Source organism: Beta vulgaris, chromosome 8 (genome assembly GCF_026745355.1).
Source record: "Beta vulgaris subsp. vulgaris cultivar EL10 chromosome 8, EL10.2, whole genome shotgun sequence".
Lineage (NCBI taxonomy): Eukaryota > Viridiplantae > Streptophyta > Magnoliopsida > Caryophyllales > Amaranthaceae > Beta > Beta vulgaris.
The window spans coordinates 35669281-35686930 of NC_079209.1; positions in this window are offsets into that span (position 1 = coordinate 35669281).

Genomic DNA, 17650 nt, shown 5'->3' on the forward strand with positions numbered 1-17650 from the left:
AAAAACTGTCAAACAAAAAAGAAGAAAGTTCGCGCCAGAAAGGAATCTGATAGTCAATAAAGAGGTGGAGAAGTTGTTAAACGTTGGGAAAATCAGAGAGGTCAAATATTGAGATTGGCTAGCTAATATGGTGGTTGTTGGCAAAAAGAATGGCAAGTGGCGAGTCTGCATCGACTTCACCAACCTCAACAAGGCGTGCCCAAAAGACCCTTTCTTGCTACCAAATATTGATGTATTGGTGGACGCGACAACTGGGCATGAGAGGCTCACTTTTCTAGATGCGTATTCTGGCTATAATCAAATACTGACGGATCTGGTAGATCAAGAGAAAACGACATTCATGACAGAAAGAGTTATATATTGTTATAAAGTGATGCCATTTGGACTAAAAAATGTAGGTGCTACTTGCCAAAGACTAGTGAACAAAATGTCCGAGAAGCAGCTGGGAGACACAATGGAAGTCTACATAGACGATATGTTAGTAAAGACAAAAGAAGCGGAAGACTATGTTGCTCACCTGCAGGATATCTTCGAGGTATTAAAAAAGTATGTCATGAAACTTAACCCTACTAAATGCTCTTTTGGAGTACCAACAGGAAAGTTCCTAGGCTACATTGTCACCCAGTGAGGGATAGAAGCTAGTCCCAACCAAGTACAAGCATTGATCAATGTCCAATCATCCCGAAACTTAAAAGAGGTCCAGAAGCTGACAGGTAGAGTAGCTGCGCTGAACCGCTTCATATCTAGATCATCAGACAAGTGCCACCTATTCTACCACGTGTTGAAGAAGAACAAAGGTTTTGACTAGACAACTGAGCATGAAACAGCATTGCAAGACCTAAAAGCTTACCTGGCTCAGCCTCCGTTACTCTCAAAACCAGCTGCAGGCGAGATGCTCCAGCTTTACCTAGCTGTTAGCAGCAAAGCAGTAAGTGTAGTATTAGCACGGAAGCTGAGAACCAGCGATTGCCAGTTTACTGTGTAAGCAAATCTTTGCTTGATGTTGAAATAAGGTACACATCCCTAGAAAAGTTAGTGCTAGTTTTATATATGGAATCGAGAAAATTACGTCATTATTTTGAGTCCCATCCCATACATGTTATGACTAATTACCCTGTCAAGGCTGTATTAAGAAAACCTGAATGCTCAGGAAGAATGGCCAAATGTTCTATATCTTTAAGTGCACATGATATCAGGTACCTACCAAGAACAGCTATAAAATCCCAAACATTACCTGACTTTGTGGCAGACTTCAGTCCTGACTAGGGGCCGCAACTGAAGAAGAAGTACGCTATATCAACCAAGTAGGTAAGGCAGGTACCTGGCAGCTGTATGTAGATGGATCCTCGAACATTAGAGGAGTTGGCTTAGGAATAGTCCAGAAATCGCCACAAGGGGACATGATAGTCCGTTCTATATGTTGTGATTTTAAAGCTACTAACAATGAAGCTGAGTACGAAGCTTTAATTGCGGCCATGATACTAGCTTACGCTTTGAAAGCTAACAACTACATGTGTTTAGTGATTCATTATTGATAGTAAGCTAGGTAAAGGGCGAATACGCAGCCAAAGATTCCAAAATGGTGTTATATCTAGACCTAGTCAAAGAGAAAGCAAAGCTGTTCGAAGTGTTCGACATAAGGCAGATCCCAAGAGACCAGAATACCAAAGTTGACGCCTTGGCCAATCTAGGGTCAATACTCAGGAAATGCGACTTTAAGTCAATACCAATCGCTCATTTAACAGAACCAGCCATCACCAGACAGGTAAACACAATACATGATGGTGCTAACAAAGCAGGAAGTGTAAACTGAACCCATCCAATACTTGAATATCTAGAGAAGGGTGTCATACCAAAAGATAAGCTGGACACTAGGAAGTCAAGAATGAAAGTTACCAGGTATCATGTAATTTCAGGTGTCTTATTCAAACGAGCCTATACCAGCCATGACTTGCTGCAAAGATGCCTAGAGCAAGATCAGTGGGAAGCTACACTCAAGGAATTTCATAAAGGGGAGTGCAAATCCCATTCAGTAAGTAGGAGCTTATCAAACAAAATCCTAGCTTACAAATATTATTGGCCAACGATGTGTCAACATGCCAAAAGATATATGCATAAATGTGAGAGCTGCCAAAAACATGCAGGTATGTCTCACCAACCAGCTGAAGTGTTACATCCCACCTTAACCCCTTGGCCTTTCATGAGGTGGGGCATGGACATCGTGGGAAAGCTACCTGTTGCCCTAGGTCAAAGAGTCTTCATGCTAGCGTTAACAAACTACTTCTCTAAGTGGATCGAAGCAGGGGCATTCCAGCAGGTAAGGGACAAGGAAGTTATGTCTTTTTTGCACACTAACATTATTTGCAGGTTTGGAGTACCTAGTGAGATCATTTGTGATAACGGGTCACAATTTATAAGCGACAAGATGAGACAGTTCTGTCACGAATGGAACATCAACCTAGTGACTTCAACACCCAGGTATCCGGAAGCAAATGGGCAAGCTGAGTCCAGCAACAAAGTAATCATCAGTGGCATCAAGAGTAGATTAAAATCCAAGAAAGGTAAATGGGTGGAAGAATTGCCTAAGGGACTTTGGGCCAACAGAACGACACCTAGAGTAGCAACAGAGAGAACTCCATTTTCCCTCGTGTATGGCTACGAAGTTGTGCTACCTGCAGAAGTAGTTGTTCCTACAGCCGGATATGGCCTACTAACTGTTGAAACTAACAAAGATGAACTCGGTTACGACCTTGATACCATTGAAGAACTGAGAGATAACGCACTCATACGAATGGCCACTCAGCAACAAATAGTACCCGCAGCTTCAACAAAATTTTAAAACCAACAATCTAAATGAGTCTTATTAAAACCAACTTAATAATGTATATTTCTAATAATGCAGAAAAATAACATAACTAGTTACACATTCTCTCCATTCCAGATTCTCAATGATGCACATTTACGAACCTGTAATGTCAATGCTTTAAAAAATCTACTCACCAAAATGGGTCACTACAAGATCAATAAGGCAAAGCCATGATCACACACACAAACAAAGCATGTAATCAGCAAAGTTGAGTACTACATACTAAAACATCAGCATTCCTAACATGATAATAATAAACAACATGCAGGGATAAATAATCATATAACATTCTGCAGACAACTTCTACTGAACTAACTCTAAACATCATTTTATTATTCAAATGGAATAGTTATTGGACCTGAGTTGTCCTACCAACCAATGCCTTCATCAAGAAGACGAAATACGAGAGCTACCACATATTCTAGAATGACCTACGATATCGAGGAACCTTTTAAAAATAATAATAGGGATGGTGATCAATCCATTTCCCAAAAAAAGTCATGGGCTACCACCATGTACCCCAACTCCCAATGTCCAACACTAAACGTGCACAAGTCTAAAGTTTACAACTATTCTCGTCACACTTTACGTTAATTACCAATTATTACTTGTTATGACATACATACAAGCAACACAGAAATAATAATCAAATAGTCACAACTGAACTCCTTTTATCTTAGGATTTAATAAGTGATCACAACTTACAACCCAAGATTATTTTTCCTTTAATCCAACCCATCATATTTGTTGAACCTAGCCAACAATCCAACTTACCTTTACAAAGGCATAATTTATCAACTTACCAAATAAGGCTGACAGTCCTCATAAGATAGTGAAATTAATACTTATCAGGGAATACATGAATAACATGATTCACTCTCTATAACATATATTAATTCCTCATGCGAATTAATAAATAAAAATCCCTTTTTCATGCTTGCATCAAAATATTCCATACAAACATACAATCTAGTACTCATAATGAATCTCAAATCACATGCTTGTACACAGGCATAAAACATGTAAAAATCAAATACTATAAATCATATATGAACATATAGAGTTCCTATACATGATACTAAAATTTCTATCTCCTTAAATCATGATACTAATCACCTAGCACACAAGTATGTATGTACCTTGTGTAAACTAGTCGGCATGCCACTTTTAACTTCTTAAAAGTCTCCTACAGAATATTCTCCGTTTAGAAATCAATATAAACTAAAATCAATACTCTTAAATTAAAATTGAAGCAACTCTAAAATATTTTAAATATATTCAAAAGCTGATTTTTAATATCAAAACTCCAATTACTTTTAATTCCTAGCATAGTACTACCATACTAGTAATTAAAAAATTTAAAACTCCATAAATAAAATCCTTTCTGAAATTCCAGCAACTTTAAAAATCATAAAACCTTCTTTAAACATATGTAAACATGTTTAAAATCATAATTTAAATCAATCTCATAGTATCCAACATGCTACTGTGGTTTCCTGGTATTTAAAACCCTAAAAATCCATGCTGTAGTGATTAAAACTACAATCTAACCATAATAAACAATTCTGAATTTTTATTCTTATAATATATAATATATATGAATCAAGATTATTTATTAAAACAGTAAATTAACACCAATAATCATGATTAACATTAAAAGAAAGCATAAAAACATAGTCTTTAATGGAATCTTGAGGAAGAAGAAAAGAAAACAACCAATAAGAAGAAGCACAAGAACACGCCGGGACTCAAGACCCACGGCAGCAGCACTGATGCACGACCTTCGGCGGTTATGGAGAGCTTTGTGACGTTTCTTGTTGAAGAAGAAACGTTACTTGAACAAGAAGAAAAGATTTGGGAGAAAGAAACGAAAAAAAACGTGAGAAGGAAGAGATAGGGGAATGTCGTGAGACTGGGGTGAGAGGAGAGAGAAAAAATAATTCTTGTATGGGGTAAAATAATTCGGTATTAGGATATTTATAAGGAGCTTCCCTTTTGGGCTTAGGAAAAAAGAGTTTGGGCTCAATTAAAATTGATGATGAATAGGATAAATAATTTAGAACGTTTATCATCAACATGGCTCCTTTTCCTTATTCATCTAGGATATAAGGTTCCTCAAGTCCATTAGACTTCTTTGCCAATATAAATTAGTATTTAAAACTTTTATCAAAGCATGCTTAATTAAAATATTTTTAACTTTCTTAAATCCTTAAAATAATTTCATTTGACTTTTAAAATAGTCAACATTTTAAATAGTCAAATCATTTTAAAACTAAATTATATAAACATATAAATATTAAATAAATTTATAAAATCCTTTAAACTTATGGGGGATTACAGTCTACTCCCCTTAAAGAAGTTTCATCCTGTTAGCCTCCAGAACATGATGCTCATCATGGATATAACGCTTGAGTTGGGAAATGTGGAAAACATCATGCATCTTCTCACACTCCATTGGCAATGCCAATCTATAGGCTACTTTCCCATTGCGCTCTAAAATCTCATATGGGCCTACATACTTAGCACTTAACTTGCCCTTTTTCCCAAATCTCATGACGCCCTTAGTGGGTGATACTTTCAAGAACGCCTTATCACCTATGGCGAACTCATCCTCTCGACGTTTCGAGTCAGCATAACTTTTCTGCCTATCTTGCGCAGCTTGAATTCTAGCCTGAATTAGTCTGACATTCTTGACGGTTTCCTCAATAAATTATGTCCCCAAGACTATATTTTCGCTAAAGTCATTCCAGCAAATGGGACTTCTACATTTCCGTCCATATAACTCCTCAAAAGGTGCCATCTTGATGCTCGCATGATAACGTGCTACTTGCTGCTTGCTGCGGTTAAAAAGTGCCATATTGCTGCGGTTTTGGGCGCGCAGCAATTAAGGGCGCAGCAATAGGTATTAATAATATTGCTGCGGTTTTTAGGCCAAACCGCAACAATATTATTATGTGTTATCAATTTAAAAGAGAATATTGCTGCGATTTTGGCTAGAAACCGCAGCAACATCTTGGCCTATTGCTGCGGTTGTTGACCAAAACCGCAGCAATAGGTCTTGATATGGGCAAAAAAAAATTTTTTTTTTTTTTGCATTTTAAAAGTAAATTTGAAAGATTAAAACCATGCAATTAATCCATCCACTATCCACCAAATTTGTAGACAAACTGAAGATAAAATGACATAGATCTCATTAATATATAAAAAACAACATTATAACTTACTAATTACAAAAATTATAATAAAAACAAAAAAAATAAGAAACTGAAATTCAGAATTCTAAATCTAAAAATAAAATAAAAAGATGTTTGCGAGTGCAGCAAATCCGCCTTTGCGAGAAACAGCGAAAATAAAAATCAAATACTAAATCTAAAAAAAACTTAAAAAAAAAAAAAAGGAAAACAAGATCTGCAGATTCGCAACGAAAAACGAGATGTATTTCGATGATAAAGTTGATCGAAGATTTGACCGACGAACAGGTTGAACGACGACCAAGCGCGAGGTTTTGTTGGAAGAAAAGCGTCGGGCTACTTGCGGCCGACGAGCGCGGGCTACTTGCGGCCGACTCTTCGACGTCCGAGCGTGATGTGAACCGACGAAGACTTCATCTGCTAAGTTGTTGAGTAACGATGAAGACTTCGACCAACGAAGAGCAGATCTCGAGGAGGAGAGAGTGATACCTTGATACTCGGATTGGAGAACGACGAAGACTTGGAGCAACGAAGAACATATCTCGAGGAGGAGAGAGTGATACCTTAATACTCGTATTGAAGAACGACGAACAGATCTCATATTGAATGAAACTTTCGACGAAGAACAGATCTCACCAATTTTGAGGAACGACGAAGAGCAGATCTCGAATTGGATCTCGGATTACCATTAAAAAAATATATGTTTGTGAAATTGGAGCCACAAGGAAGAAAAAGAAAGAGAAAAGGAAATGAGAGATGGAGAATGAGAGAGAATGAGAGATGGAGAATGAGAGATGGAGGAGATGGAGAATGAGAGAGAATGAGAGATGGAGAATGAGAGAGAATGAGAAAAGGAAAAGAAACGGCACAGTGAGGGAAAACAACGCGGGACTTAAAAACCCTATTTCTTAAAAAAAATCCTAATGACAATATTGCTGCGGTTTTCATAAGGAACCGCAGCAATATATTAAAATAATAATTTTTAAAATTATTTTAATATATTGTTGCGGTCCAGCGTGGAAACCGCAGCAATATTTGCTGTTCAAGGCCCCACTTTATTTTAAAAAGTATCTGTTAGACAATATTGCTGCGGTTTTGGGCGGGGAACCGCAGCAATATAGTCAATTTCTATTTTTTCTTTTCTGTTTGCGTGTTATATTGCTGCGTATAGGTAAAACCGCAGCAATATTATCGCAGCAAATAGCATTTATTCTACTAGTGAACTATTGTTGTAGAAAAACTCAATCAAATCTAATTGGTCCTCCCAACTACCTTGAAAGTCAATTGCACATGCTCTCAACATGTCCTCCATAGTTTGGTTAGTCTTCTCAGTCTAACCATCCGTCGCAGGGTGAAAGGCGGTACTCATTTTCAATGTTGTCCCAAGATTTAATTGGACCTTTTTCCAAAATTTCGAAAGAAACCTAGAGTCATGGTCAGAAATGATATCCTTTGGAACTCCGTATAGTCTCACCACATGCTTAATGTAAGTCTTAGCGATCTTTTTCTTTTTTCATGTCTCTTTAATAGGTATGAACACAGCGGATTTGGTCAATCTATCCACGATAACCCAAATGGTGTTATTTCCATTCCTTGTCCTTGGTAAGGCAGTCACAAAGTCCATAGAAATAGAATCCCACTTCCATCCAGGAACCTCTAAAGGTTGAACTTTCCCCATAGGTCTCTTATGGTTGATCTTCACCTTCTGACAGGTTAGGCACTTAGACACATACTCAGCTACCTCTCGCTTCATATTTGGCCACCAATAGATAACCTTAAGGTCTTTATACAATTTATCACCCCAGGGTGCACAGAATATGGAGTATTATGCCCCTCATCCATAAGGTGTCTCTTAAGGTCATTACACTTCTGTGGTACACACCACCTCCCTTTAAACCTTAGACTCCCATCATCATGAATTTTAAAATCAGCTTCCTTACCTTGCTTCATTTTCTCCTTGATTTTATCTAGGTGCTCATCCCCAACTTGACCCTTTATGATCTCATCGAAAACTGACAAACCCAAAGAAAGGGTACTAAGCCTCGCCTCACTCTCCCCGGATTTAAAATTCCAAGCTTAGCCTTTTCATATCTCTACACAACTCCTCGGGGACTATCAAGGCACTCAAACTATGACTCGATTTTCTACTCAAGGCATCAGCAACCACATTGGCTTTCCCTTCATGATACTGGATGTCTAGATCATAATCCTTAATCAACTCTACCCATCTTCTTTGCCTCATATTTAGGTCTTTTTGGGTGAAAATGTACTTCAAGCTCTTATGGTCTTTGAATATCTTCAAGTTGCTCCATAGATGTAATGTCTCCAAATTTTCAGTGCAAACACTATGGCAGCTAACTCTAGATCATGGGTAGGGTAAATAGCCTCATAAGGTTTCAATTGACACGATGCATAAGCTATTACTTACCCATTCTGATGTAACACACATCCTAGACCATTCTTCGAATCATAACTATATACCTCAAATCCCTCATTCCCATCAGGCAGGGTCAAAACATGTGCAGAGGTTAAACGATCCTTCAAAATCTGAAAGGCTTCTTCACACTTTTCACTCCACTCAAATTTGGACTCTTTTTCATCAAGTTGGTCATAGGTCTTGCTATCTTCGAGAAATCTCTCACAAATCTCCTATAATAGCCAGCTAGACCTAAGAAACTTCTAATATCTGATACGCTCTTTGGAGTTGGCCACTCACTCACAGCTTGAATCTTAGCAGGATCTACTAGAGACTCCTTCCTTAGACACATAGTGACCCAAAAATGCTACCTTCTTTAGGCGGAACTCACACTTAGAGAACTTGGCATATAATTGGTTTTTCCTCAATGTCTCCAAAATAATCCTCAAGTGCTCATCATGCTCGGCTTCATTCCTCGAATATATTAGAATGTCATCAATGAAAACAACCACAAACTTATCTAGAAACTCGTGAAAGATCCTATTCATTAAATCCATAAATATAGCATGAGCATTTGTTAACCCAAATGGCATTACAGTGAACTCATAGTGACCATAACGTGTTCTAAAGGCAGTCTTAGGTACATCCTTATCGGCTACCCTCAATTGGTGATATCCTGAACGTAAGTCGATCTTTGAGAACACACTCGCTTCATTCAATTGGTCGAATAGGTCATCTATAGGCAAGGGATATTTGTTTTTGATGGCTACATTATTCAACTCCCTATAATCAATACATAGCCTCATACTACCATCCTTTTTCTTCACAAATAACACAAGAGCTCCCCAAGGTGATGCACTAGGCCGAATATAACCTTTATCTAATAGCTCTTGCAATTGCATCTTCAACTCACTCATCTCAGGAGGTGTCATTCTATAGGGTGCCTTAGATATAGGTACAGTTCCAGGAACTAAATCTATGGTGAACTCAACAGCTTTAGCAGGTGGCATACCTGAAATCTCACTTGGACACACATCCATAAACTCGTTCACTACTGGGACATCCTCAAGCTTCATTTCCACTTCCTTACTCACATCCTGCACACTACAGAAGAATAACTCACGCCCTTTTCTTATCAATTTCCTCACTTGCATAGCATAGATAACTCCAAACTTTTTAGGTTTCCCAAAACGTTTATAGGAGGTCAATTTTCCCAAAGGGTTTCTCAACACTACCTTCTGAATTTCACAATCGATATTTGCCTTATTAAGACTTAACCAGTTCATTCCTAGAATCACATCTAGGTCTCCCAAATCAAATTCTATTAAGTCAGACGGAAAGACACAGCCTCCTATCTTCAATGGCAGATTTCTTAACAACTTGGTACACCTTATGACTTCTCCGGTAGGAATACTAATAGACAAATCAATTGCTTCATAATCTACTAACCCCAGACTCTTTAGGACAGATGATGATATAAAATAATAAGTTGCCCCTGAATCAAATAACGTTATAACAAGGACTGAGTTAATAGAAAAATTACCAGTAACTACGTTGGCAGATTTCTCAACTTCCTTTCGACTCATCACGTACATCTTTCCCGTAGGCTTACTCTGGTTTGGGTTCTCACTTGCAGGTTTACTATAGTTCCCCTGATTATTCTGTTGTCCTCCAGGCCTAGGACCTTGGTTTTCTGACTGGTTGGACCCTGATTTGACCTGGTTACCATTCCCTTGACTCTTCTGGTCTTTACCATGCTTAGAATAGCACTCATTCTCCCAATGACCCTTCTTCTGGCAGTAGTTGCAAATCACTAGGTCTCCCTTACAGTCTTTCCTAGGATGGTTGTTGTTACACTTCCTACAATGATAAAATCTTTCACGTCTACCCTGATTAGGGTTATCCTGGTTGTTTCTCCCTTGGAAATTCCCATTGTCATTTTGGTTTCTCTTGAAATTTCCTTTCTTTCCCCCAGCATTGAAATCTTTCCTCTTTTCACCTACTATCTCATTTTTCTTGTCTCTCCTTGACTGTAAACCATAAATATGAGATGCCCTCCCATACACTACATCTAGGGACGTAAAGATCTTACCTCCTAATCCCAATTGTATCTCATCAATTAAACCTTGCTCAAACCTCTGGGCCTTAAGCTCCTCAGTGGCTACAACCTCAGGTGCAAATCTAGACAGAGCTATGAATTTGACGTAGTACTCAAAGATGGTCATACTACCCATCCTAAGGTTAATGAATTCTTGGGCTTTTTACTTCCTCATAAAGGTAGGGTAAAACTTCCCTCTCAAGGCAATCACAAATGCTTCCCAATTGAATCCTTCAACAGCACTCAGCCTAGCCCCATTCTCCCTCCACCATAGATCAGTCTCATCCTTCAAATACAGCACAGCCTGATCCACTCTCATATTCCCAGGGCAGTTCACCACCTCAAACAGCTTCTCGAACTCCCTAATCCAATTCTCTAAGAAGGTTGAGTCAGATTTCACCTTATAGTATGGTGGTTTAACCTTAACTAATCTTTCAAACAGTTCCCCAACAGTCTCAGGACGCTCAGCTCTCTCCTTAGTCAATTTCTCCGCCAAAAGGCGAATAGCAGCAGCTAGGTCGGTGTTGTTAGTCATTCTACTTCGGGACCTGAAAGTAATATAACTCTACTTTAGGTTCCAGCATAACTTATATGTCCATCTAAGAAGGCAACATTTGACTTGATCATTAAAGATCGCATCAACAAACAATTTCTCAACTAGTTTCAAGTTCACATGAATTGTTCTCTAATAAACACATAATCATTCATGTAACATATATTTACAACGACATATAAGTAGAAACAAGCAAGCAAAAATATGAACACATAATGAAAAATTAAATAATAAAATTGTTCCCATCATGTGTCCAGAATAAATTCTTACTCACTCATATAAATTAAATAATAGCTTTTATTCTTCCATAAAGGGTATTTAATAAAATGAATGTTAATATAATATTATACTTTCTTAAAACAATGATTCTATAAAACTAATCCATCACTGTTGGTCAAATATCCAACATATTATTAATCAGAGACACATAGTGATCTAAGGTACTACATTGTTAGTCTTATCCTTAGCTTCCTGGTACTGTTCAGGCGTGAATGTCTCATCATCAGTGTCTTCTTCCCCATCCTCATCGTAGTAGATGTACTTCCTCTGCCGCTTGGATCTTCTAATAGGTCGAGTATCTTCATCTTCCTCAGGTTCAGTATCAGTTTCATACCTGAAACAAACATGATAGATATCCTCTCTAGTGTTGCCTCTAGCATAGTCAAGTTCTATAATGACTTCGTCATCACTAGGTATTCCTGGCCTCAAAATTCTACGCATGGTCCATTCTAAGTCAGTATATTCCCTACCATCGATGGGTGCAATGTCTTCATTAATTTCATCGTCACTCAGGACAATGGGGTTATCATAGCTTCCTATTCTGGCAAACATGTTTAGGGAGCTACAACACAATTAAACCATAATATTTTTGTACTCTCTCTAACGCATTCCCAACAATAATCAATAAGGAGTAAGTACCACATCATAGGCATGAAAACATAACACTTAGCAGGCAAGAAAATATAAACACCTAACAGGCAAGAAAATAATCATGCATCATTTGAAGGGAAGAAAAATAATAATGCATCATTAGCAGGGAAGAAAAATAATAATGATGTTGAAATAACTGTTCAATGCAGACATATAATATTTCTATTCTATATGACGTTCCTATACTACTCATTCTCACAATGCAACAATTTAAAACTTTACAAGCATGTAAGTAATGCAGACACTCTTTATAAAATAATAATATTTACGTGTCTTAAAATACTTTCGACTAACCAAAAAAAAAATTCGGACTTACTCGAAAAATTCGAACCACATGTAATTCGAAAAGAAAAAAAATTTAACTCTCTAAAAAAAATAATTCGGACAATATTAAAAAAAAAAAAAATCGGACTACTTAAAAAAAATCGATCCTCTAACATATAAAATAATATATTCCTATAAGTTTTCAAAACGAATACATAGGAGCAATTCTAAAGTTTATTCAAATAACTAGTAAGCTAGTTAGTTAATTAGGCGCCTATAAGTTTGAAAATAACCTAAAGCTCCCAGATACCACTTTGTAACACCCCGATAATTCTCTCTTTTTAGAAATACCTTTATATTATAGAACTTAGAGAACTACACAAGTTTTATCGCCCGTGTGATAACGTATCGACTTATTCAGAATTTTGCAGCGGAAAGCATATAATTAAACTTTAACCTTTTATTATAAATAAATAAATCAATAAACAAGTATTTAAAAACCAACAATCTAAATGAGTCTTATTAAAACCAACTTAATAATGTATATTCCTAATAATGCAGAAAAAATAACATAACTAGTTACACATTCTCTCCATTCCAGATTCTCAATGATGCACATTTACGAACCTGTAATGTCAATGCTTTAAAGAATCTGCTCACCAAAATGGGTCACTACAAGATCAATAAGGCAAAGCCATGATCACACACCCAAACAAAGCATGTAATCAGCAAAGTTGAGTACTACATACTAAAACATCAGCATTCCTAACATGATAATAATAAACAACATGCAGGGATAAATAATCATATAACATTCTGCAGACAACTTCTACTGAACTAACTCTAAACATCATTTTATTATTCAAATGGAATAGTTATTGGACCTGAGTTGTCCTACCACCAATGCCTTCATCAAGAAGACGAAATACGAGAGCTACCACGTATTCTAGAATGACCTACGATATCGAGGAACCTTTTAAAAATAATAATAGGGATGGTGATCAATCCATTTCCCAAAAAAAGTCATGGGCTACCACCATGTACCCCAGCTCCCAATGTCCAACTCTAGACGTGCACAAGTCTAAAGTTTACAACTATTCTCGTCACACTTTACGTTAATTACCAATTATTACTTGTTATGACATACATACAAGCACCACAGAAATAATAATCAAATAGTCACAACTGAACTTCTTTTATCTTAGGATTTAATAAGTGATCACAACTTACAACCCAAGATTATTTTTCCTTTAATCCAACCCATCATATTTGTTGAACCTAGCCAACAATCCAACTTACCTTTACAAAGGCATAATTTATCAACTTACCAAATAAGGCCGACAGTCCTCATAAGATAGTGAAATTAATACTTATTAGGGAATACATGAATAACATGATTCACTCTCTATAACATATATTAATTCCTCATGCGAATTAATAAATAAAAATCCCGTTTTCATGCTTGCATCAAAATATTCCATACAAACATACAATCTAGTAAACATAATGAATCTCAAATCACATGCTTGCACACAGGCATAAAACATGTAAAAATCAAATACTAGAAATCATATATGAACATATAGAGTTCCTATACATGATACTAAAATTTTTATCTCCTTAAATCATGATACTAATCACCTAGTACACAAGTATGTACGTACCTTGTGTAAACTAGCCGGCAGGCCACTTTTAACTTCTTAAAAGTCTCCTACAGAATATTCTCCGTTTAGAAATCAATATAAACTAAACATCAATACTCTTAAATTAAAAATACATCAACTCTAAAATATTTAAAATCCCCTTTAAATATATTCAAAAGCTGATTTTAATATCAAAACTCCAATTACTTTTAATTCCTAGCATAGTACTACCATACTAGTAATTAAAATTCTTAAAACTCCATAAATAAAATCCTTTCTGAAATTCCAGCAACTTCAAAAATCATAAAACCTTCTTTAAACATATGTAAACATGTTTAAAATCATAATCTAAATCAATCTCATAGTATCCAACATGCTACTGTGGTTTCCTAGTATTTAAAACCCTAAAAATCCATGCTTTAGTGATTAAACCTATAATCTAACCATAATAAACAATTCTAAATTTTTATTCTTATAATATATAATATATATGAATCAAGATTATTTATTAAAACAGTAAATTAACACCAATAATCATGATTAACATTAAAAGAAAGCATAAAAACATAGTCTTTAATGGAATCTTGAGGAAGAAGAAAAGAAAACAACCAATAAGAAGAAGAACACGCCGGGACTCAAGACCCACGGCAGCAACACAGATGCACGACCTTCGGCGGTTACGGAGAGCTTTGTGACATTTCTTGTTGAAGAAGAAACGTTACTTGAACAAGAAGAAAAGATTTGAGAGAAAGAAACGAAAAAAAAACGTGAGAAGGAAAAGAGAGGGGAATGTCGTGAGATTGGAGTGAGAGAAGAGAGAAAAAATAATTCTTGTGTGGGGTAAAATAATTGAGTATTAGGATATTTATAAGGAGCTTCCCTTTTGGGCTTAGGAAAAAGAGTTTGGGCTCAACTAAAATTGATGATGAATAGGATAAATAATTTAGAACTTCTATCATCAACATGGCTCGCTCATTTTCCTTATTCATCTAAGATTTTGGATTCCTCAAGTCCATTAGACTACTTTGCCAATATAAATTAGTTTTTAAAACTTTTATCAAAGTATGCTTAATTAAAATATTTTGAACTTTCTTAAATCCTTAAAATAATTTCATATGACTTTTAAAATAGTCAACCTTTTTAAATAGTCAAATCATTTTAAAACTAAATTATATAAACATATAAATATTAAAAAAAATTATAAAATCCTTTAAAATTATGGGGGAATACAAAACTTTAGTGGCATGGATGAATGCTTCGGCCTCTCTCAGGGCATCGGCAAGAGTAGTAATTTTCTTTTTCACAAGGTAAAATTTAAAACTTCCTGGCTCAGCCCTCTTATGAAGTCAAAGGCCACCCCAGCATTGAGGTTCTGAAATTACAGAGCTTCCAAATAGAATCTTTTGACGAAACTCCGAAGAGCTTCTTTCAGTCCTTGGATGATCTTGCCAAAGTGCATGCTAGTCTTTTACTCTTGCCAATTGGCAACAAAATGGCTAGTGAAAAGGAAACTAAATTCTGTAAAGTTGTTAATTGAGTTAGGGGAGATTGTTAAACCACTTTTGAGCCACTCCTTTCAGAGTAGCTGGGAAGTTCTTACACCAAGTGGCATCATCTACTGTCTAGACATACATCTGGTGCTTATAAGCGGACAAGTGATCATCTGGATCAGTACGTCGAAAGGTTCTATTATAGGGAGCTTAACATTTGGGAAGGGGGATACCTCCATGATTATGGCCGAAAATGGAGTCGGCCAGTTGATCCGGAGGGCTCCAAGTTGCCCCTCAATGGGTATGTGCTCCCTATGATATTCCTTCAATACCAAAGTGGAATAAGTGTCTACAAGAACTGGACGTATATACACCATTGGCTGTAATACTGTTTTTCCTGTCTTGGACGAACAACATAAAGGCTCAGACTTCTCCCTTCTGTTTTGGATGGTAAACTCAATGGAGGATCTCTCAAATATGGAGATCATGTAGCAGACCATTGTAATGTTGCGTTTTCTTTGCCCCCAGATATTCCCAAGCATTTGTCTCCATCCGATGTCCATTTGGATGGACATTATCCTGAGTTCTGACCATCAACTTCCAGTCCATCTTTCTTCGTTGTTCACTGTCTTCTGGCTGCTTTTCTCTAGTCTCCCTCTTAGAAAGCTCCTGACGAACAGGTCGACTTGGACCTGAACGGTTCTTCTAGGAATTCCCCTTAAGAGGAGCTGGATTGATAGCGGCTAGATCTGAATTTACTTGGAAGAACAATATATTCTTCTTGATTTGTTCCTGGACGACTGCAGCCATCTTCGTCTGAAAATCATTTACGACGTTCTCCAGATGGGTGGCAATCATCGGACGTTCAAGATTTTCCTGAATGACAGGTTCTCGACTTCGTCCAGGAACATTGACAATAGTCGGAGGCCTATCCCTCCCTCGAGGTGGTCTTTCATCATCCACAGTATCCTCTACTCGAACTTCAAAACTTCGATTCCTTGCTATATTGGACGAGTGACAGTCAGTCATCGTTGCATCTCCCATAGGCGGCGCCAAATGTTACGTAGTGCTTGACTAGTAAATACATTGTTATCCCTCAACAGATTCTTCAATGAATACTTGTGCAACGATGTCCTAGTCAGATAACTTCGATCCTGAGCTTCGTTCTCGAACCTGCAAAAAAAGGGACCCACTCCTGGAGGTTTTGTGTGGTGTCCTCTCTCAAGCTTAAGTCAGGTATCAGGAGTGATAAGGAAAAGTATAGATAGAGAGAGAAAGTGAGAGAGAATTTTCACAGAGTAATAGTACATATCGTTCAAAAAGTTACCTTTTTTCTAATTTCAAGGACTATTTATAGTGTTTGGGCTCTGATTGTTGTACTTTGAGGTCACCTTAATTTAAGGGCACTTGAGTGGCTATGCAATCAGAGTCTGACATGTGGCAGACAATGATTGGGTGGTAAATATCAACCAATCATATGCAGCCATTTTTTGAGATTTGGGCATAGATATTTTGTCAGGCCAAAAAGGTGGGTTGGTACTTTTTCTCAGTGAAAATAAGTACTTCAGCCTTCCTTTTCTCTATACTTCTTCTTTGAGAGGAGACACGTGGACGCTACAGATGGATCCACGTGTACCTTGAGGAGCCATTGATTTCCATGCTACAACGGTACGATTACGATTTTTTATAAAACGGTTAACCGAAAAACTAAATATATTTATTTTATTATATTGTTTTTCAATTTTTATATAGTTGATTAATTAATTATTACATATCTTTTGCTAAATATAGTAAAGCTAGTAAGTAATTTCTCTTTTTAAAACAAAAAGTCAGTAAGCGTTAACTGTTTGGCAAAGCTTAGGGCCCATTCGGCATCATTATAAGTTTCCAGTTTTTGGTTTTATGAATGTAAAAATCTTCTGACATAAGGTATATAATAAACTTACAATTAGTTTTATTTATTCCAAAAAGGTCAATTTTAAAAACTAACAACAGAAAACTGAAAACTACTTTTTCTAGTTTCTATATTTTTGTTTAGTTTTCAAAAAATCGAAAATCGAAAACAAAAAAAGATAATAAACGACCCTTTAATTGACCACAACATACAATATACGTTCATTAAATATTGTTGTGCCCATGCCTGAATTTGTCCCAGCTTGTTAAAAGCAATTTTCAATGTTTTAACTTTTAACTCATGGA